The 19842-nt window shown below is 47.3% G+C and overlaps 5 non-coding genes and 11 pseudogenes across 5 annotated transcripts; all 16 read left to right on the forward strand.

Moving 5' to 3' along the window:
* The first annotated feature begins 10 nt into the window (after positions 1 to 10).
* Positions 11 to 129, forward strand: LOC143952322 (5S ribosomal RNA). The gene has a single exon (XR_013267510.1). It is a non-coding gene; the product is annotated as a 5S ribosomal RNA (ribosomal RNA).
* A 109-nt stretch (positions 130 to 238) lies between these two features.
* LOC143945931 (5S ribosomal RNA) lies at positions 239 to 357 on the forward strand. The gene has a single exon (XR_013265164.1). It is a non-coding gene; the product is annotated as a 5S ribosomal RNA (ribosomal RNA).
* Positions 358 to 466: 109 nt separating this feature from the next.
* Positions 467 to 585, forward strand: LOC143952639 (5S ribosomal RNA). The gene has a single exon (XR_013267797.1). It is a non-coding gene; the product is annotated as a 5S ribosomal RNA (ribosomal RNA).
* A 109-nt stretch (positions 586 to 694) lies between these two features.
* On the forward strand, positions 695 to 813 carry LOC143950380 (5S ribosomal RNA). The gene has a single exon (XR_013265787.1). It is a non-coding gene; the product is annotated as a 5S ribosomal RNA (ribosomal RNA).
* Positions 814 to 922: 109 nt separating this feature from the next.
* Positions 923 to 1041, forward strand: LOC143954951 (5S ribosomal RNA; annotated as a pseudogene).
* Positions 1042 to 1150: 109 nt separating this feature from the next.
* LOC143947687 (5S ribosomal RNA) lies at positions 1151 to 1269 on the forward strand (annotated as a pseudogene).
* A 109-nt stretch (positions 1270 to 1378) lies between these two features.
* On the forward strand, positions 1379 to 1497 carry LOC143946724 (5S ribosomal RNA; annotated as a pseudogene).
* Positions 1498 to 1606: 109 nt separating this feature from the next.
* Positions 1607 to 1725, forward strand: LOC143946794 (5S ribosomal RNA; annotated as a pseudogene).
* Positions 1726 to 1834: 109 nt separating this feature from the next.
* Positions 1835 to 1953, forward strand: LOC143944892 (5S ribosomal RNA; annotated as a pseudogene).
* A 109-nt stretch (positions 1954 to 2062) lies between these two features.
* LOC143949177 (5S ribosomal RNA) lies at positions 2063 to 2171 on the forward strand (annotated as a pseudogene).
* Positions 2172 to 2280: 109 nt separating this feature from the next.
* On the forward strand, positions 2281 to 2399 carry LOC143943729 (5S ribosomal RNA; annotated as a pseudogene).
* Positions 2400 to 2508: 109 nt separating this feature from the next.
* On the forward strand, positions 2509 to 2627 carry LOC143944041 (5S ribosomal RNA; annotated as a pseudogene).
* Positions 2628 to 2737: 110 nt separating this feature from the next.
* On the forward strand, positions 2738 to 2856 carry LOC143950798 (5S ribosomal RNA). The gene has a single exon (XR_013266131.1). It is a non-coding gene; the product is annotated as a 5S ribosomal RNA (ribosomal RNA).
* Positions 2857 to 2965: 109 nt separating this feature from the next.
* Positions 2966 to 3084, forward strand: LOC143945990 (5S ribosomal RNA; annotated as a pseudogene).
* A 109-nt stretch (positions 3085 to 3193) lies between these two features.
* LOC143945232 (5S ribosomal RNA) lies at positions 3194 to 3313 on the forward strand (annotated as a pseudogene).
* A 109-nt stretch (positions 3314 to 3422) lies between these two features.
* On the forward strand, positions 3423 to 3541 carry LOC143944112 (5S ribosomal RNA; annotated as a pseudogene).
* The last annotated feature ends 16301 nt before the right edge of the window (positions 3542 to 19842 follow it).

Genomic DNA, 19842 nt, shown 5'->3' on the forward strand with positions numbered 1-19842 from the left:
GTGTGAGATTGCCTATGGCCACATCACCCTGAATGCACTGGATCTCGTCTGATCTCGGATGCTAAGCAGGGTCGGGCCTGGTTAGTACCCGGATGGGAGACCGCCTGGGAATACCAGGTGCCGTAGGCTTTTTTCCATTATGTTGTTGGCTTTGGCGACCTGCTGTATTTTTCCTCTCTATTACCCGAGGTGACCACCTTGGCTTTTGTCAAGAGAGTTGTAAGTAGGGTGCAGGATCGCCTACGGCCACATCACCCTGAATACGCTCGATCTCGTCTGATCTCGGATGCTAAGCAGGGTCGGGCCTGGTTAGTACCTGGATGGGAGACCGCCTGGGAATACCAGGTGCTGTAGGCTTTTTTCCATTATGTTGTTGGGTTTGGCGACCTGCTGTATTTTTCCTCTCGATTGCCCGAGGTGACCACCTTGGCTTTTGTCAAGAGAGTTGTAAGTAGGGTGCAAGATCGCCTACGGCCACATCACCCTGAATGCGCTCAATCTCGTCTGATCTCGGATGCTAAGCAGGGTCGGGCCTGGTTAGTACCCGGATGGGAGACCGCCTGGGAATACCAGGTGCCGTAGGCTTTTTTCCATTATGTTGTTGGCTTTGGCGACCTGCTGTATTTTTCCTCTCGATTGCCCGAGGTGACCACCTTGGCTTTTGTCAAGAGAGTTGTAAGTAGGGTGCAAGATTGCCTACGGTCACATCACCCTGAATGCGCTCGATCTCGTCTGATCTCGGATGCTAAGCAGGGTCGGGCCTGGTTAGTACCCGGATGGGAGACCGCCTGGGAATACCAGGTGCTGTAGGCTTTTTTCCATTATGTTGTCGGCTTTGGCGACCTGCTGTATTTTTCGTCTCGATTGCCCGAGGTGACCACCTTGGCTTTTGTCAAGAGAGTTGTAAGTAGAGTGCAAGATCACCTACGGCCACATCACCCTGAATGCGCTCGATCCTGTCTGATCTCGGATGCTAAGCAGGGTCGGGCCTGGTTAGTACCCGGATGGGAGACTGCCTGGGAATACCAGGTGCTGTAGGCTTTTTTCCATTATGTTGTTGGCTTTGGCGACCTGCTGTATTTTTCCTCTCGATTGCCCGAGGTGACCACCTTGGCTTTTGTCAAGAGAGTTGTAAGTAGGGTGCAAGATCGCCTACGGCTACATCACCCTGAATGCGCTCTATCTCGTCTGATCTCAGTTGCTAAGCAGGGTCGGGCCTGGTTAGTACCCGGATGGGAGACCGCCTGGGTATACCAGGTGCCGTAGGCTTTTTTCCATTATGCTGTTGGCTTTGGCGACCTGCTGTATTTTTCCTCTCGATTGCCCGAGGTGACCACCTTGGCTTTTGTCAAGAGAGTTGTAAGTAAGGGACAAAATTGCTTACGGCCACATCACCCTGAATGTGCTCGATCTCGTCTGATCTCGGATGCTAAGTAGCGTCAGGCCTGGTTAGTACCCGGATGGGAGACCACCTGGGAATACCAGGTGCTGTAGGCTTTTTTCCATTATGTTGTTGGCTTTGGCGACCTGCTGTATTTTTCCTCTCGATTGCCCGAGGTGACCACCTTGGCTTTTGTCAAGAGAGTTGTAAGTAGGGTGCAAGATAGCTTACGGCCACATCAACCTGAATGCGCTCGATCTCGTCTGATCTCGGATGCTAAGCTGGGTCTGGCCTGGTTAGTACCTGCATGGGAGACCGCCTGGGAATACCAGGTGCCGTAGGCTTTTTTCCATTATGTTGTTGGCTTTGGCGACCTGCTGTATTTTTCCTATCGATTGCCTGAGGTGACCACCTTGGCTTTTGTCAAGAGAGTTGTAAGTAGGGTGCAAGATCGCCTACGGCCACATCACCCTGAATGCACTCGATCTCGTCTGATCTCGGATGCTAAGCAGGGTCGGGCCTGGTTAGTACCTGGATGGGAGAACGCCTGGGAATACTAGGTGCCGTCGTCTTTTTTCCATTATGTTGTTGGCTTTGGCGACCTGCTGTATTTTTCCTCTCGATTGCCCGAGGTGACCACCTTGGCTTTTGTCAAGAGAGTTGTAAGTAGGGTGCAAGATCACCTACGGCCACATCACCCTGAATGCGCTTGATCTCGGATGCTAAGCAGGGTCAGGCCTGGTTAGTACCCGGATGGGAGACCACCTGGGAATACCAGGTGCTGTAGGCTTTTTTCCATTATGTTGTCGGCTTTGGCGACCTGCTGTATTTTTCGTCTCCATTGCCCGAGGTGACCACCTTGGCTTTTGTCAAGAGAGTTGTAAGTAGGGTGCAAGATCACCTACGGCCACATCACCCTGAATGCGCTCGATCTCGTCTGATCTCGGATGCTAAGCAGGGTCGGGCCTGGTTAGTACCCGGATGGGAGCCTGCCTGGGAATACCAGGTGCTGTAGGCTTTTTTCCATTATGTTGTTGGCTTTGGCGACCTGCTGTATTTTTCCTCTCGATTGCCCGAGGTGACCACCTTGGCTTTTGTCAAGAGAATTGTAAGTAGGGTGCAAGATCGCCTACAGCCACATCACCCTGAATGTGCTCGATCTCGTCTGATCTCAGATGCTAAGCAGGGTCGGGCCTGGTTAGTACCTGGATGGGAGACCGCCTGGGAATACCAGGTGCCGTAGGCTTTTTTCCATTATGTTGTTGGCTTTGGCGACCTGCTGTATTTTTCGCCTCGATTGCCCGAGGTGACCACCTTGGCTTTTGTCAAGAGAGTTGTAAGTAGGGTGCATAGATTGCCTACGGCCACATCACCCTGAATGCGCTCGATCTCGTCTGATCTTGGATGCTAAGCAGGGTCGGGCCTGGTTAGTACCTGGATGGGAGACCGCCTGGGAATACCAGGTGCCGTAGGCTTTTTTCCATTATGTTGTTGGCTTTGGCGACCTGCTGTATTTTTCCTCTCGATTGCCCGAGGTGACCACCTTGGCTGTTGTCAAGAGAGTTGTAAGTAGGGTGCAAGATCGCCTACGGCCACGTCACCCTGAATGCACTCAATCTTGTCTGATCTCGGATGCGAAGCAGGGTCGGGCCTGGTTAGTACCTGGATGGGAGACTGCCTGGGAATACCAGGTGCCGTAGGCTTTTTTCCATTATGTTGTTGGCTTTGGCGACCTGCTGTATTTTTCCTCTCGATTGCCCGAGGTGACCACCTTGGCTTTTGTCAAGAGAGTTGTAAGTAGGGTGCAAGATCGCCTACGGCCACATCACACTGAATGCGCTCGATCTCGTCTGATCTCGGATGCTAAGCAGGGTCAGGCCTGGTTATGTACCTGGATGGGAGACCGCGTGGGAATACCAGGTGCCGTAGGCTTTTTTCCATTATGTTGTTGGCTTTGGCGACCTGCTGTATTTTTCCTCTCGATTGCCCGAGGTGACCACCTTGGCTTTTGTCAAGAGAGTTGTAAGTAGGGTGCAAGATCGCCTACAGCCACATCACCCTGAATGTGCTCGATCTCGTCTGATCTCGGATGCTAAGCAGGGTTGGGCCTGGTTAGTACCTGGATGGGAGACCGCCTGGTAATACCAGGTGCCGTAGGCTTTTTTCCATTATGTTGTTGCCTTTGGCGACGTGCTGTATTTTTCCTCTCGATTGCCCGAGGTGACCACCTTGGCTTTTGTCAAGAGAGTTGTAAGTAGCGTGCAACATCGCCTACGGCCACATCACCCTGAATGCGCTCGATCTCATCTGATCTCGGATGCTAAGCAGGGTCGTGCCTGGTTAGTACCTGGATGGGAGACCGCCTGGCAGGGGCGTAACTAGAAATCACAGGGCCCCATAGCAAAATGTTGTATGGGCCCCCCCCCCAAAAAAAAAAAAACTAATGCCATTGAACAACAGATTACCACACCCATGTGGCACAGTACCCAGGCAACAGCTTATATTCATTTCGAACAACAAAGTATGCAGTATACTGTATGCAGCCCCTGAAGGACACAGATTGCTGACCTCCATCAGTACAGTGCAGACCCCCCAGCAGTACAGACACCCCCTACCTCAGTGCAGAACCCCAGCAGTACAGACACCCCCTACCTCAGTGCAGAACCCCAGCAGTGCGGACCCCCCTCACTAGTACAGACCCCCCAGCAGTGCAGACACCCCCCTAGTGCAGACACCCCCTCAGAGCAGGACCACCCCAGCAGTACAAATACCTCCCAGTGCAGACACCTCCCAGGCCAGACCACCCCCTCAGTGCAGACACCCCGCTCAGTGAATACCCCCCTCAGTAGTGCAGAGACCCCCACTCAGTGCAGGACCCCCCAGCAGTACAGACACCCCCTTATTACAGACACCCCCAGCATTGGAGACCCCCCTCTGTGCAGGACCCCCCAGCAGTGCAGACTCCCCACCTCAGTGCAGACCCCTTCAGTAGTGTGGACCCCCCTCAGTAGTGCAGGCTCCCCCCACAGTAGTGCAGACCCCCCCTCAGCACAGACCCCCCCACAGTAATGTAGACTCCCCCTCAGTGCAGACCCCTCAGTAGTGCAGACCCTCACCCTCAGTAGTGCAGACCCCCCTCCACAGAAATGTAGACTCCCCCTCAGTGCAGACCCCCCTATGTAGTGTAGACCCCCCTCAGTGCAGCCGACCCCCCTCAGTAGTGCAGACCCCCCTCAGTAGTGCAGACCCCTCTCAGTAGTGCAGACCCCCCCTCAGTAGTGCAGACCCCCCTCAGTGCAGCAGACCCCCCCTCAATAGTGCAGACCCCCCTCAGTGCAGCAGACCCCCCCTCAGTAGTGCAGACCCCTCTCAATGCAGGTCCTCCCTCAGTAGTGCAGACCCCCCCTACATACCTTGCAGTCTGTGGGTTACTATGGTCGCACTCCGGTTGCCAAGGACAGGTGGTTGCTAAGCGACGCTAGGGTCCTTCCGAGTTACAGCTTGTACGCAGGTTTGATAGAGCAGAGAGCGTCCCTGCTGCTCAGCAGCGTGCGGGTGTAATTCTCAGTAATACCTGTAGATGGCAGTGTTGAGCCGATGACGTCACTGAGAATGTGTGCTTCAAGATTAAGAGAGTAACATATGATAAGTGCCGGGAGCGGTGGCGCCTCACGGTAGAAGCCGTCTCGGTGGGGCTGTTGGATTGGTCGTGTTGTCCATGAGTTCAAGCCTCGTGGGGAAATATGGCCAATCCACACAGCCCGTTTTTTTTTTTTCCTTCTTTAAAAAAATAAATAATATATATATATTTTTTATAAAATAAAAAACATAAATATAATAGAAAATATTATGTTTAAGGTTTTCATTTATTATTTTATACCCCTTTATTTACATTTTTATTCTAGAGCAGCCTAAATAATAATAATAAAAATTAAAAAATTAAAAAATATAATAATATATAAATATAAAATATAATAATAATAAATAAAAAATATAAATATAATATATATAATAGAAAATAAATAGAAAATAAAATATTATATATTGTATTTAAGGTTTTTATTATTTTATATGTCAATGTTATTTTATATGCCAATGTTATCATTGGCAATAAAAAACATAAATATAATATATATAATATAAAATAAAATAAAAATGTATATTTAAGGTTTTTATTTATTATTTTATACCCCTTTATTTACATTTTTATTTCTATATTTACTAATGATTATATTTATTATTTTTATGCACTCTTATTTATATTTGTTTTTATATGTGAGTGATTGTTTTATTTACACACACACCCTTATTTTTTCTTATATTTAATCCTTTTTCTTTTTTTGTGTTTAGACACCTTTATTTATTTTTATTTTTTGAAATGTGTTTAAGTTTTTTAAATAAACACAGAAAAAGAAAATGATAACATTGACAATAAACAAAAAGTTACATCACATATTCACAATCTTTTCTGCTTGATTTCATCACATTTATAGGATAATTATTTATAGTATAATTATTTATTTGCAGATTTTGTAAAAAAATTATTGCAGCATAATATATGTAAAAACATGTTGGAATAATTGTGTTGTAATAATTGCAGTTATTTATGAGGGAGAAATTCAATAATTATTTATCTCTATTTTTTTTATTATTTATTAAGTATATTTTATATTATATATATTATATGATTTTTATTTATTATTTTATACCCTTTTATTTAAATTTTTTATTTTTATATTTATTATTATTTTAATGTGATTGTTTTATTTACAAACCCTTATTTTTTTATATTTAACCACTTTGCACCAGCGCTATAGCCAAAAGACAGCTACAGTGCGGACACTAACTGCCGGGAGGGCGTCCCTGAACGTCCTCCTGTTTACTTCCGCAATGCGCACTCCCGCGAGCTCACATCGGGAAGTTCTGTGCTGGCCGTGTCCAAGGCACAGATTGCTGTAAATGGCCAATCGCAGCGGCCGTTTACAGCGTGATCGGCGTGTCCAATGAGAGATAATCTCATATGTAAACATATGAGATCATCTCTCATCACCGGCTCTCCCTCCTCACACAGAGACAGCGTGTGAGGAAGGAGAGATGAACCGCTTAGTCAGAGATGCAGCGGTTAGTGGGAAAAAATAAATAATAAATATAAAATATGAAAATAAAGTGCCCATCTGTCCCCACTGCCACCTCTCCCCACTGCCATCTGTCCCCACTACCACCTGTCAGTGCCATCTGCCCCCAGTGCCACCTGTCAGTGCCATCTGCCCCCAGTGCCGCCTGTCATCAGTGCCATCTGTCCCCAGTGTCACCTGTCGTCAGTGCCATCTGTCCCCAGTTCCACCTGTCGTCAGTGGCATCTGTCTCCAGTGTCATGTATAAGTGCCGTCTGTCATCAGTGCCATGTATAAGTGCCATCTGTCATCAGTGTCACATGTCATCAGTGCCACGTATTAGTGCCATCTGTCATCAGTGCCACGTATTAGAGCCATGTGTCATCAGTGCCACGTATTAGTGCCACGTGTCATCAGTGCCACGTATAAGTGGCATCTGTCATCAGTGCCACATATTAGTGCCATCTTCATCAGTGTCATGTGTCATCAGTGGCACGTATTAGTGCCATCTGTCATCAGTGCCACATCAGTGTCACGTGTCATCAGTGCCACGTATTAATGCCATCTGTCATCAGTGCCACGTTAGTGTCACATTTCATTGTCCTGGTGCTCCAGGGCCTTCAAAAGTGTAATAGGTAGTCAACAAGTTAGATATGTAATTTATGCTTCTAGAACACCTGATAGTGCTCCCTGCATGTTGGGCCTCTATAAGTGGCAAGGCTGTGGAAAAGTCCCACACATGTGGTATGGTAATACTCAGGAGGAGTAGCAGAATTTATTTTGGGGCATCATTTGTGGTATACACATGCCAAGTGAGAGAAATAACCTATTACAATAACAATTTAGTGGGAAAAAATAAAAATAAATAAAAAATCTTAATATTGCAAAGAATTGTGGGAAAAAATGACAACATCAAAAAGCTCACCATGCCTCTTACTAAATATCTTGGAATGTCTACTTTAACCACTTGAGATCCGCACTATAGCCAAATGACGGCTACAGCGCGGATCTCCTTTTCCGGGACTACGGCTATTGACGTAGTCCCGTGTACGAGCGGCCTGCGCGCCCCCTGAGGGGCGCGCGCGGCGCGCTCTGTGATCGGTGAGTCCATGAGACTCGCCTGATCACCGATCCGTGCAAGGGGTCGATCCCGACCCCTTATCACGTGATCAGCTGTCAGCCAATGACAGCTGATCAGGTGACATAACGGAGCCGGTAATCGGCTAGTATTCAGATAGTATTTAGAAAAAAAAAAGCCGATCACCGGCGGCCGTGATCGGGACATCAGTCCCGATCACGGCCAGCAATGCAAGCGCCCACCTGCCCCCTGCCAGTGCCCACCTGCCCCCTGCAGTGTCACCCTAATAAAAAGTAAGTGCCCCCCCGTCAGTGCCACCCAGCAGTGCCCATAGTGCCACCCAGCAGTGCCCACAGTGCCACCCAGCAGTGCCCACAGTGCCACCCAGCAGTGCCACCCACAGTGCCCACAATCTGCCTCAAAGGTGCTGCACCCCAGTGCCGCCCATCAGTGCCCAGCAGTGCCGCCCATCAGTGCCCAGCAGTGCCGCCCATCAGTGCCCAGCAGTGCCACCTATCAGAGCCACCTATCAGTGCCACCTATCAGTGCCCATCAGTCCCATCTATCAGTGGTACCTATCAGTGCCCATCCGTGCCACCCATCCGTGCCACCCATCCGTGCCACCCATCCGTGTTATCTTATCTGTGCCCATCTTTGCCCATCAGTGCCGCCTTATCTGTGCCCATCGGTGCCGCCTTATCTGTGCCTATTAGTGCCGCCTTAACTATGCCTATCAGTGCCCACCAGTGCAGCCTATCAGTTCCCACCAATGCAGCCTATCAGTGCCCACCAATGCAGCCTATCAGTGCCCACCAATGCAGCCTATCAGTGCCCACCAATGCAGCCTATCAGTGCCGCCTAATCAGCGCACTTCAATGAAGGAGAAAAATGACCCGTTTGCAAAATTTTATAACAAACTATTAAAACATGATTTATTTATTTATTTTTTTTGCATCTTTTTTTGTTTGTTTAGCAAAAAATAAAACTCCGAGCTGTAACTAAATACCACCAAAAGAAAGCTCTATTTGTGGGAAAAAAATGATAAAAATTTCATTTGGGTACAGTGTTGTATGCCCGCGCAATTGTCATTCAAAGTGCATCAGCGCTGAAAGCTGACAATTGGTCTGGGACTGAGGGGGGTTTAAGTGCCCAGTTTGCAAGTGGTTAAAAAAGGGGGTCATTTGGGGTGTATTTGTACTTTCCTGGCTTGTTCGGGTCTCAAGAAATGAGATCGGCCACCGGTGCATCAGATGTGATAAATTTTGTATGATTTGCACCACAGCTTTTAGACTCTCTAACTTTCACAAAGACCCAATAATAGCCAATAATTTGGGTTATTTTTACCAAAGATATGTAGCAGTATAAATTGTGGCCAAAATGTATGAAGACAAATTAATAATTTGCAAACTTTTATCACAGAAACAAAGAAAAATGTGTTTTTTTTCAACATTTTCTGTGTTTTTTCATTTATAACGCAAAAAATAAAAAACCCAGAGGTGGTCAAATACCACTAAAAGAAAGCTCTATTTGTGGGGAAAAAAGTATAAAAAATTAATTTGGGTACAGCAATACATGACTGAGTAATTGTCATTCAAAATGTGAGAGCACCGAAAGCTGAAAATTGGTCTGGGCAGGAGGGGTGTTTAAATACTCAGTTGTCAAGTGGTTAAGTTATTTCCATAAACACACAAAAAGAAAATGATAATATTGGCAAAAAAAAAAGGTACTGAATTTGCATAGAAAGCACATAGAGGTATGGCAGCCAGGATGTATTTTGCTATTATCAATAGCTCGCCCTTATTTATTTTTATTCATTATTTTATACACCCTTATTTATAGTTATTTTTATATTTATTAAGTATTTTAAATATTTATTTTTTTATACACGCTTATTTATTATATTATATATTTATTCATGAAATTTATTCATACGTATATATATATATATATTTATATTTTATATTTATATTATATGTTTTTTTAATTATTATCATTACTTAAATTTTTTTCTACACTCTTATTTATTTCTTTTATATTACTTTATTTGTTCATATTTTTTTCCATCACATATTCACAAACTTTTCTGTTTGATTTCATCGTATTTATAGGATAATTATTTGTAACATTGCATTGCAGATTTTTAAAAGATTGATTGCAGCATAATATATGCAAAAACATGTTGTAATAATTGTGTTGTAATAATTGTAATAATTGCAGTTATTTATGAGGGACAAATTCAATAATTATTTGTATTTTTTTTTCTTTGTTTTAGCTTTAATTGGTAATACTTTTAAACAATAAACTGTATGAGCAGCACTGACCCCTGCTGGTTAAAGATAGATAAAGCATCCTCAGCTCACATGTGATGCTGCATATTCACCACACGAGGTCGCTCTGCTCAGAGCTCTGAGCCTGCCTTTTGCCATCCTGAATGTGTAAAGCAGAAGGTTGATGCTGATGATCAGCTCTAGTGAAGTGTCTGTGAGTGACATTTATCAGAGGAATTACTGACAGAATAAGGAACCTAACTGGTGCCAATCAGACTGCCAAAGCATTAGTGAGATGTTTTGGGTGCACAGGTGATCCCTTCCATCCCAATACTGGGTGACCTTCTGCTATAGATTTACAAATATTTGTAGATTTGTGATTAAAAAGTGAAGTTCTGCCCATCCTCCTCCCCTCTCCTCTACCGCTATAGCAACTTATTTTTTGGAGTGGGTTCCTTTTTCTGACAGGTACCCGCTCCCACTTCTGCTCCTCCCCCCTAGGTGAGAAAAGCCGAGGTTCTGCTTCCCCCTCCCCCACTCCCGCAGCCTCCTGGGACACGTCTCATGCCCTAGGAGTTGCGGGACCAGTGTGAAAGTGCAGTACATCTCGCACATGAGCAGTGGGGTGCCAGCTGTGGAACAGCAGGAAGTCACAGCCGGCTTCCCACAGTCAAGATGGCGGTGCTGGAGAACAGAAGACCAGCGAAGAAGCAGAGTTTACAACAAAAAAAGAAAAAATTAACTACTAAGACTAGAATCAGACATATGTGGGATGGGAAACACATGCTAATCTCACACGTTCCCCAACCTGCAGGAAATATGTGCTGCCCTTTAGCAGATGCACAGTGGATGTCATCACCTCTTAATCTCCCCCCACACATAGAAAAGCGCGGCGTGTTTTCAGGTACGCAAAACCACGAAGTCCGTCAGCACCGTACAGTTCTGTCTATTTTAAAGCAAGGCTCAGGGCTTTTTTCCCCCATTTCCCGCAGGTACAGCAGGTGATTCAAATGAACGGGGTGCTGTGTCTGTGCAGAACCTGAGATAAACCTGAGATAAAGAAGATTGGATACAAATGTTGCAGTTTGGAACTTTGATTTATTGGTGTTACACTCTTACGGTTTTGATCAAATTCATCAACATATTTGTGAAGCGCTACATTGATGATATATATGTGCAGCATATCTGTATCAGCTTTCCTTTATTAATACAGGGTTTCCTTTTTTTTTATATTGTACTTATTGATGTCTAGGCTCCAGAGAGGCCAGCTAGGGCAAGGATAGGGTAAGTGACCACGGTCTGTATTGTACCCCCTGGACATAAGAAGCATGTAAAAGTTACAAGGAGGGGGCACAGCGAGGGTGCAATAAAATTGACTTTTAGGCCTCATGCCCACAGACGTTTTTACAGCCGCTTTTTTGAGCGTTTTTTGCAGCTTAAAAATGCCTGTCCATGTTAATCTATGGCTTCATGCCCACCTAGGCGTTTTTGAGCTGCAAATGGCATAGGCATTTTTAAGCTGTTAAAAAAAAAAACCCTGGACCAGGGCGCTCCGTGGTGCGGCGCTAGAGCTGAAAAACGTGAAACGTTAAAAAATGTGCAAAAGCGCAGTAAAAATCAAGTTTTTAACACCACTTTTTCCAGACATCGGACCTAGCTTTACTGCCCATTTTTTAAAACGTCCGTAGGCATGTAGCCTTATAGAGTGACATAGTAAAAAAGAGATGTTGAAATACTTGTGAAGTGCAAATACTGAGTAAGGGCAGATACCAAGATCCAGCATCAGGATGCATGAGAAGTGATACTCTGAACTCTTCCTCCTGATCTCTGTGCTCTGCACATTACTCATTTCGAACACCTGTGCTCTCTTTGTTACTTACCTCTCTTTGTTACTTACCTTTGTTACTTACCTCTCTTTGTTACTTACCTTTGTTACTTACCTCTCTTTGTTACTTACCTCTGTTTGATACTTACCTGTCTTTGTTACTTACCTGTGTTTGTTACTTACCTCTCTTTGTTACTTACCTTTGTTTACTACTTACTTCTGTTTGTTACTTACCTCTTTTACTTATCTCTGTTTGTTACTTACCTCTGTTTGTTACATACCTGTCTTTGTTACTTACCTCTGTGTGTTACTTGCTCCTGACCACTACACAATCTGCAAAGCTCCCAACTGTCTCCGATCTTGAGGGACTGTCCATGATTTGGAACAATGTCCCTCTGTCCCTTTTTCCTCCTCATTTGTCCCTCATTTTGGTCTGATCTGTATAGTTGTATATAAAATACACTGCTGATCTCTCAAAAAGTGTTCAGTGCTAAACCTTTCATCCAATTTCTAAATTGCTGCATTTGTACATTTCTAAAGCGAGTATAAAGGAATAGTAGTGGTTAAAAAAAAAAAAAAAAACACTTGTGGGTTTAACTAATCTTTTTTTGGTAGAAATCTCCTTTAAGGGGGTGTGACAAGGGGCGTGTCCTGTGCCTACATACTTTTACTAATAGGTGTCCCTCGTTCCCATCTCTGGAAGTTGGGAGGTATGCATTGTGCTTTACTTACTCTTGGCCCAGAACAGAGCAGTTTAGCCAACCTACCAGATTGAAATTTACTGGCACGACACCAAAAATTTCCTGGCACAGCCAAGTTTTTACCGGCATTTCCAAAAATTACAAAATTCCAGACTTAAGTGCAAATTTTTCTATTTAGGCTACAAACAAGTACAATATGCAATTAGCAATGAGATTTAAAGTAGATAAACAGCACTAAACAGCAATGACAGTCCCACTCCTGACCTATTCTGCCCCTTTCCTGCAGACTCACACACGAGGCTCTGGCCACTCTGATTGGCTCCCTTGCACCATAACAGCACACGACATGCTCGGGCTCCGCCTCCACTAGAGCTGCCCGAACACACGGTAGCAGGCACTTGGATGGTGTCAGCCAGCTCTGGACCGGGCCGAACATCACAGCTGTATTTTTTACTGCTAACTTTTTGGCGGGGAAGCTAAATGCAGAAAGTTTATTATCTTGATGCAGAGAAGGAAATAAAATTATATTAAAGGCACAGTTTAAAAAACAAAACAAAAAAACATGTCATACTTACTTGCTTTATGCAGTGATTTGGCAGACAGCAGCCCTCATCCTCTCAGGTCCCCCACCAGTGCTTCTGGCCCCTCCCATCTGCCAAGTGCCCTCAGAGTAAAGAGCTTGCTATGGGGGCACCCAGAGCAGGCCGCTCACCAGCCACAGTTCTGCGTGTCCAATCGGACACAGAGTTGAGACGTCTTCTCTCACTTCTCATTGGCTCACAAGTTATGAGTGACAGCAGCCAGAGCCAACATTCATAAAATAACAAACATATTACACTTGCCTACTCTGTGCTCCTCTTCTGGTGTCACCTGCTGGAGCTCTTGGCTCCTCCCCTGCTTTGTGTACCCCCCATAGCAGGCTGCTTCCAATGGGGGCACACCTGCAGGATTGATCCTCAGCCAGGCTGTGTGCGTCTTTTGGCACACACAGCATGGCTCAGCCCCACTGCCTGCTCTCTGCTCACAGGATTTAATCGTCAGGAGTCAATGGTTTCTTCTGCTGCCTCTGTGAGCGGAGAGAGAGGGAGGAAAGAGCCACTGCAGATGGGCACAGCGCTGGATTGAGAGAGGACATAGGTAAGTATAAAACGGGGTGATTGGCGATACAAACACTGGGACACTTTTTAGCTTAATGCAGGGAATGCATTATAATCACTTTAAAACAGAACTAAACTTACCTTTGCTTCAGTGACACCGCCCCTCAACAGTGCCAGCATCTTCAGCTGTGTGCCGGTCTTCAGTCTTCTTTATGGGCCAGTGTAGTATGACATCCCTCCTGCGCATGCACAGGAATCAGTCATTCCAGCACACAGAGACCAGGCCAGAGGTGTAATCTGATCTCCACATGTGCATTGCATCGCTTTAAGCACCTCCCACTGTTAGCACAATTTGACCACATCCACCATTATTGTGATGTTCTATGCACATTGCATCGTTGCACTCCTTAGGGTGCCCAGAAGGTTCAATGGATCTTTCAAATTCCTACTTATGTCCCTGACTCTCAGCATTAGGGATGAGCTTCGTGTTCAAGTTGAACATACGTTCGACTCGAACATCGGCTGTTCGTCCGTTCGGCGAAGTCCGAACATTTTGGTCCGTTCGCGCCAAATTCGTGTGGCGCTCACGGCCCACAATGCACTGCGATGGCACAGTGCATTGCTGGCTCATGATTGGCCAAGCATGCACTGTGACCCTGCATGCTTGGCCAATCGCAGCACCAGCAGCGAGGAGAGCCATGATTGGCCACAGGCAGGATGCCTGTGGCCAATCATAGCTCAGGCTGTGTAGTGCACGCCCCACACTATATAAGGCCGCCAGCGCGGCGGCCTTGTGTAGTGTGTTGGCGTCTGAAGCAGTGGGTGTTCTGTGTACCTTCAACACAGTACACACCGATCGTTTTCGGCCAATTTTCGATCTTGCTGTTGTGTAGTGGTTGTTGTCTGCGTGCCCTGACCGCAGTATACACCGCTATATTCACCTCACCTATATAGCTAGTGATCTATCTTTTATAATAGAGCTTGCAGTCAGTAGTGTTAGGAGCTAGTGCGTGCTGTCTGCGTGCTCTGTACCCAGTACATACCGCTATATCTACCTACATAGCTCTTCTCTATTTGAGACCACTTGCCATCTGCAGGAGTTATTGGAAGTTGTGTGTGCCTCCAGCACAGCACAGTATACATCTGTATATACCCCTTTATCTCTGGTGTTCTATAATAAAGGCATCTGCAGGAGTTAGTGGGTGTTGTGTGCCTCTAGCACAATATACACTACCCAACTGCTTTTTTACCCAACTCCCTTCAGGCCATTACCATGTCTGGAAGGCCAGCAAGGAGAGGCAGACAGGCGCGAGCCGATAAAAGAGGGCAAGCAGGCTCTGTGTCTAGAGACAACAGTGCTGGTCGTTGACGCGGTGCATTGTCATCAGCATGTGGCCATGGGACACGCTTGTCCTTCTTTTCGGCAGCTGGACATGTTGAGCCGCAACATGCCAACGACTTGGTAGAGTGGATGACCAAGCCCTCTTCATCCTCCTCATCCTCTCTCACCCAGTCTCAGGGTAGTAGCAAAGCAGCTGCCAACGCATCGTCTTCCCTCCTCTCAATGTCATCATCAGTGACTCCTTCCCTAGACCCACCACGTCCTCCTGAGGAGTCTCCTGAACTCTTTGAGCACAGTGTTGGGTACATGCTCCAGGAGGATGCCCAGTGTTTGGTGGGCTCTGATGATGACACTCAGCTAGAGGAAGGCAGTAGCGTGAGCGCAGAGAGAGGGGATGCTCAAGAAGGACAGCAATCTGGCAGTCATGTTCCACAAGCTGCAGCATACTGCCATGTTTGCTACAGCGATGAAGAGGGAGGGGATGATGAGGGCACTGACTCCACGTGGGTGCCTGGAAGGAGAGAGGAGGAGGAGGAGGAGGCGACACATGTCCAACGAGGTAGGATGCCCTCCGGGGGCCAGCTTAGGGGCAGCACACCGACTGAATCACACCGCAGAGCTTCGCCTGTGCAGGGCGCTGCCTCTGCGCGTTATTCTAAAAGTTCTTTGGTGTGGGCCTTTTTTGAGACGAGTGCATCAGATCGCACCGCTGCTATTTGCAACATATGTCTCAAGCGTATCTCGCGTGGCCAAAACATCAGCCGCTTGGGCACCACATGCTTGACCAGACATATGTTGACCTGCCATGCAGCTCGTTGGCAAGCGTACCTCAAAGACCCACACCAAAGAACAAAGCGGACCTCTCCTTGCTCTTCATCAGCTGGCATCTCCAACCCCACTAGACCTTCAGTCCAGTCTGAAACCTGCTCTGAGAGGAATGAAGGTGTAGAATTAGGTGTGTCACAGCCAAGTGCTTCCGGGAACTCTGCTAGCGGTACACCCACGTCCGATTATAGCAGGCAAATGTCCCTGCCCCAGCTGCTGGACCGGCGAAAGAAGTTCACTCCCAGCCATCCACATGCCCAGCGGTTGAATGCTAGCTTGGCTAAATTGCTAGCACTTCAACTGCTGCCTTTTCAGTTGGTAGACTCGGCCCCCTTCCGTGAGTTTGTACAATGTGCGGTTCCTCAGTGGCAGGTCCCCAAACGCCACTTTTTCTCACGGAAGGCGATTCTGGCTCTCTACCGGCATGTGGAAGGCAACGTCCTTGCCTCGCTGGACAGGGCGGTCAGCGGTAAGGTGCATATTACCGCTGACTCATGGTCCAGCAGGCATGGACAGGGACGTTACCTGTCTTTCACGGCCCATTGGGTCACTCTTCTGGCAGCTGGGAAGGATGCAGGACAAGGTGCAGTAGTGTTGGAGGTTGTTGCGCCACCACGCCTCCAAAATGCTACTATTGGTTGTGACACACCTCTCTCCTCCACCCCCTCCTCTTCTTCTTCCTCCATGGCCTCTTCCAGTGCTCTGTCCTCAGAACCAGCGGTGCTCCGTAGGCGTTCCAGGGGCTATGCAAGTACGCAGGCAAAATGATGCCATGCCGTGCTTGCGCTGGTTTGTTTGGGGGACAGGAGCCACACTGGGGCGGATGTTTTGTCAGCTCTGCAGGGGCAGGCTGAGAGGTGGTTGATGCCACGCCAGCTTAAGCCAGGAATGGTGGTTTGCGACAATGGCACCAACCTCCTCTCCGCCCTCCGACAGGGACAACTGACCCATGTGCCCTGTGTAGCTCACGTCCTTAACCTGGTTGTGCAGCGGTTCTTGGGCAGGTACCCGGGCTTACAGGATGTTCTGAAGCAGGCCAGGAAAGTCTGTGTGCATTTCCGCCGATCATTTAATGCCTGTGCTCGGCTGGCTGAGCTCCAAAAGGAGTTGAACCTGCCCAAGAACCGCCTTATATGTGACATGCCCATCAGATGGAACTCAGCGTTGGCCATGCTGCAGCGGCTGCACACGCAGCAGAGGGCCATCAATGAGTACCTGTGCGACTACGGCACCAGGACAGGGTCAGGGGAGCTCGGTTTTTTCTCACCACGCCAGTGGGGCATGATCAGGGATGCATGCACTGTCCTGTCACTGTTTGAGGAGGCCACAAGGATGGTGAGCAGTGACAGTGCATGCATCAGTGACACTGTACCTCTTGTCCACCTCTTGGAGCACACGCTGCGTGGAATAATGGACAGGGCACTTGAGGCAGAACAGAGGCAGGAAGAGGAGGACTTCCTTGCCTCTCAAGGCCCCCTTTATCCAGACAGTGTTCCTGCTGTGCCACCCATCACACAGGAAGAGAATGAGGAGGAGGAAGAGGAGGAGGAGGATGATTGTGTCAGCATGGAGGTGGAGGCTGGCACTCAGCATCAGCAGCAGCAGCAGCAGTCTTGTAGGGATGATTTACAGTCCCAAGAAACACGTGGACTTGTACATGGCTGGGAGGAGGTAGCTGCGGATCATGTTGTCCTTAGTGACCCAGAGGACTCCGGACCGAATGCCTCAGCTAGCCTATGCTGCATGGCCTCCCTGATCCTGCAAAACCTGCGGAAGGATCCTCGTAGGGAGGGAGCAGAGGATGAGACATCTCCGGGAGGCCTTGCAGAAAGGTCTGTGCAACGCGTTCCCAGAGACTGGGAGGTTACAAACTCCTGGTCCTGGACAACGTGTTGCTAAGGCATCGGTCAGAAGGAGCGGTGGAGAAGGTGGCCGTCTGACTGATGCTTTCAGACAATTTTTTAGTCCGCAGCCCCAAGGTATGATCGGTTCCAGCACCCATCGCTAGTGTCTGATTTACATGGTGCAGGAATACCTAGGGGCAAGGTCAGACTTGGACACCTTTCCCACCGAAAATCCTCTGGCTTACTGGGTCTTGAGGATGGATCACTGGCCAGAGCTTGCACAGTATGCAATTGAGCTACTGGCCTGTCCTGCATACAGCGTTCTTTCGGAACGCTCCTTCAGTGCTGCTGGTGGCTTTGTTACCGATCACAGGGTGCGCCTGTCCATCGAATCAGTTGATCGACTGATCTTCATCAAGATGAATCAGTCTTGGATCACCCACAGCTACCAAGCACCTGAAGCTGATGTAACAGAATAATTTTTTTTGAAATATCACATCCCTTCAAGACTGCCTATGTTGATGCTGAGTGACTGTCCTGTTATGTTGATTGTCTATCCTATTCCTCCTCCGCTGATATGTTGGAAGAACATTTCTGGTTCTGGGTGATGCCATCAGCCCAATTTTTCTGCCCCTGTTTAACAGGGGCGTTTACAATTTTTGATGCAATGCTTTGCAGCAGGGCTAATTCCTGCAATAAAACTAGAGTATATGGAAGAGGTTGCAGTGTGGTGGCACCAGCACCAGTGCCTAAGGCCCAATTTTTCTGCCCCTGTTTAACAGGGGCGTTTAAGTACAATTTTTGATGCAATGCTTTGCAGCAGGGCTAATTCCTGCAATAAAACTAGAGTATATGGCAGAGGTTGCAGTGTGGTGGCACCAGCACCAGTGCCTAAGGCCAAATTTTTCTGCCCCTGTTTAACAGGGACATGTAATTACAATTCTTGATATAATATTTCACAGGAGGGCCCCTTCCTGTGCCCACCCAGAGTAACGGTGAGGACTTATAGTGTTGTGGCACCAGCACCACAACCACCAAAGGTCAATTTTTCTACCACTGTTCAACAATGGCATGTAATTACAATTCTTGATATAATCGTTCACAGCAGGGCGCTCCAGCGCCCACCAAGAGTCACTTTGAGGGCTTACAATGTTGTGGCAAAACCAACACCTTGTTCCGCCATTTCTGCAGAGCATATAGGGCAGGCCCCTACTTTCAAACATCCAATTTACAAACATCTCCTACTTGCAAACGGAAGGAGACAACAGCAAGTGAGATGAAAAAAGATGGACGACAAAACAAATTATACAGGGGTGATAACCCTTCCCTATGTTTTCCAAAAAGCTTAAAAATAGTTTTTTTGACTGGAGCTACACTTTAAAAATGTACCAGTTGAAAATTACAAACAGATTCAACTTAACACAACAAACCTACACAGTCCCTGTCTTGTTTGCACCGCCTGTATACTGCTGTTCTGAGTATATAGGGCCTGGGGGCCACACGCATTTCCTTTTTTTAATATGGGTACAGGGTTCCCCTTAATATGCGTACAAGACCCAAATAGGCTGGTAATGGGCAGGGAGGGCTACCCATGCCATTTTTCACAATGATTTTCAACCATATTGCAGGAACCAGATATAACATTAAAACCGCAAGCAGTTTTAAATGGTGTTATTTCCGTTTAATGTCATTTTGTGCAGGGACTGTTCTAAACACGGGAAACACGTGGCACTTCACAGGCATACTACAGACACCCCCCAGGCACCATATTTAAAGGAATATTTCACTTTTTTTTCACTTTAATCGTCATTAAAATCAGTGCTCCCGCCAAAACGGCCATTTTTAAAAACATTTTAGGCATTGACCCATGTCCCCTGGGGCAGGAGCCAGGTCCCCAAACCCTTTTTAGGACAGTATCTTGCATATTAGCTGTTAAAATTAGCACTTTTAATTTCGAACGTTCGAGTCCCATAGACTTCAATGGGGTTCTAAAGTTCGTTTGAATTTGGGGTCCGTTCGAAAGTTCTGGTGCGAACCGAACCGGGGGGTGTTCGGCTCATCCCTACTCAGCATACAGAATTGGAACAGTAAGAGCCGTGTACTGAGCCGTGTACTGAGGATTACACCCCGCATACCGAACAATAGAAGTGCGGTGTCCATACCTGCAGAATAAGAACAGATACTGAGAGTTACACCCAGCATACAGAGGATGCGGCTTCACTTCCTGGTTCCCTACTGCGCACGTGTGACTTGCGATGCGCGATCCCACTAGTCCCTGCTGTCTTCTGGGTCCTGGGGGCCTCCTAGAAGACAGTGGGGGGGGGGGGGGGGCGGAAAAGGCGCCGGAAGGGGCGTAGATACCCGCGGG

Source organism: Lithobates pipiens, unplaced genomic scaffold (genome assembly GCF_037356315.1).
Source record: "Lithobates pipiens isolate NorthernLeopardFrog02 unplaced genomic scaffold, aLitPip1_a1.2 Scaffold_30, whole genome shotgun sequence".
In the NCBI taxonomy this organism is placed as follows: domain Eukaryota; kingdom Metazoa; phylum Chordata; class Amphibia; order Anura; family Ranidae; genus Lithobates; species Lithobates pipiens.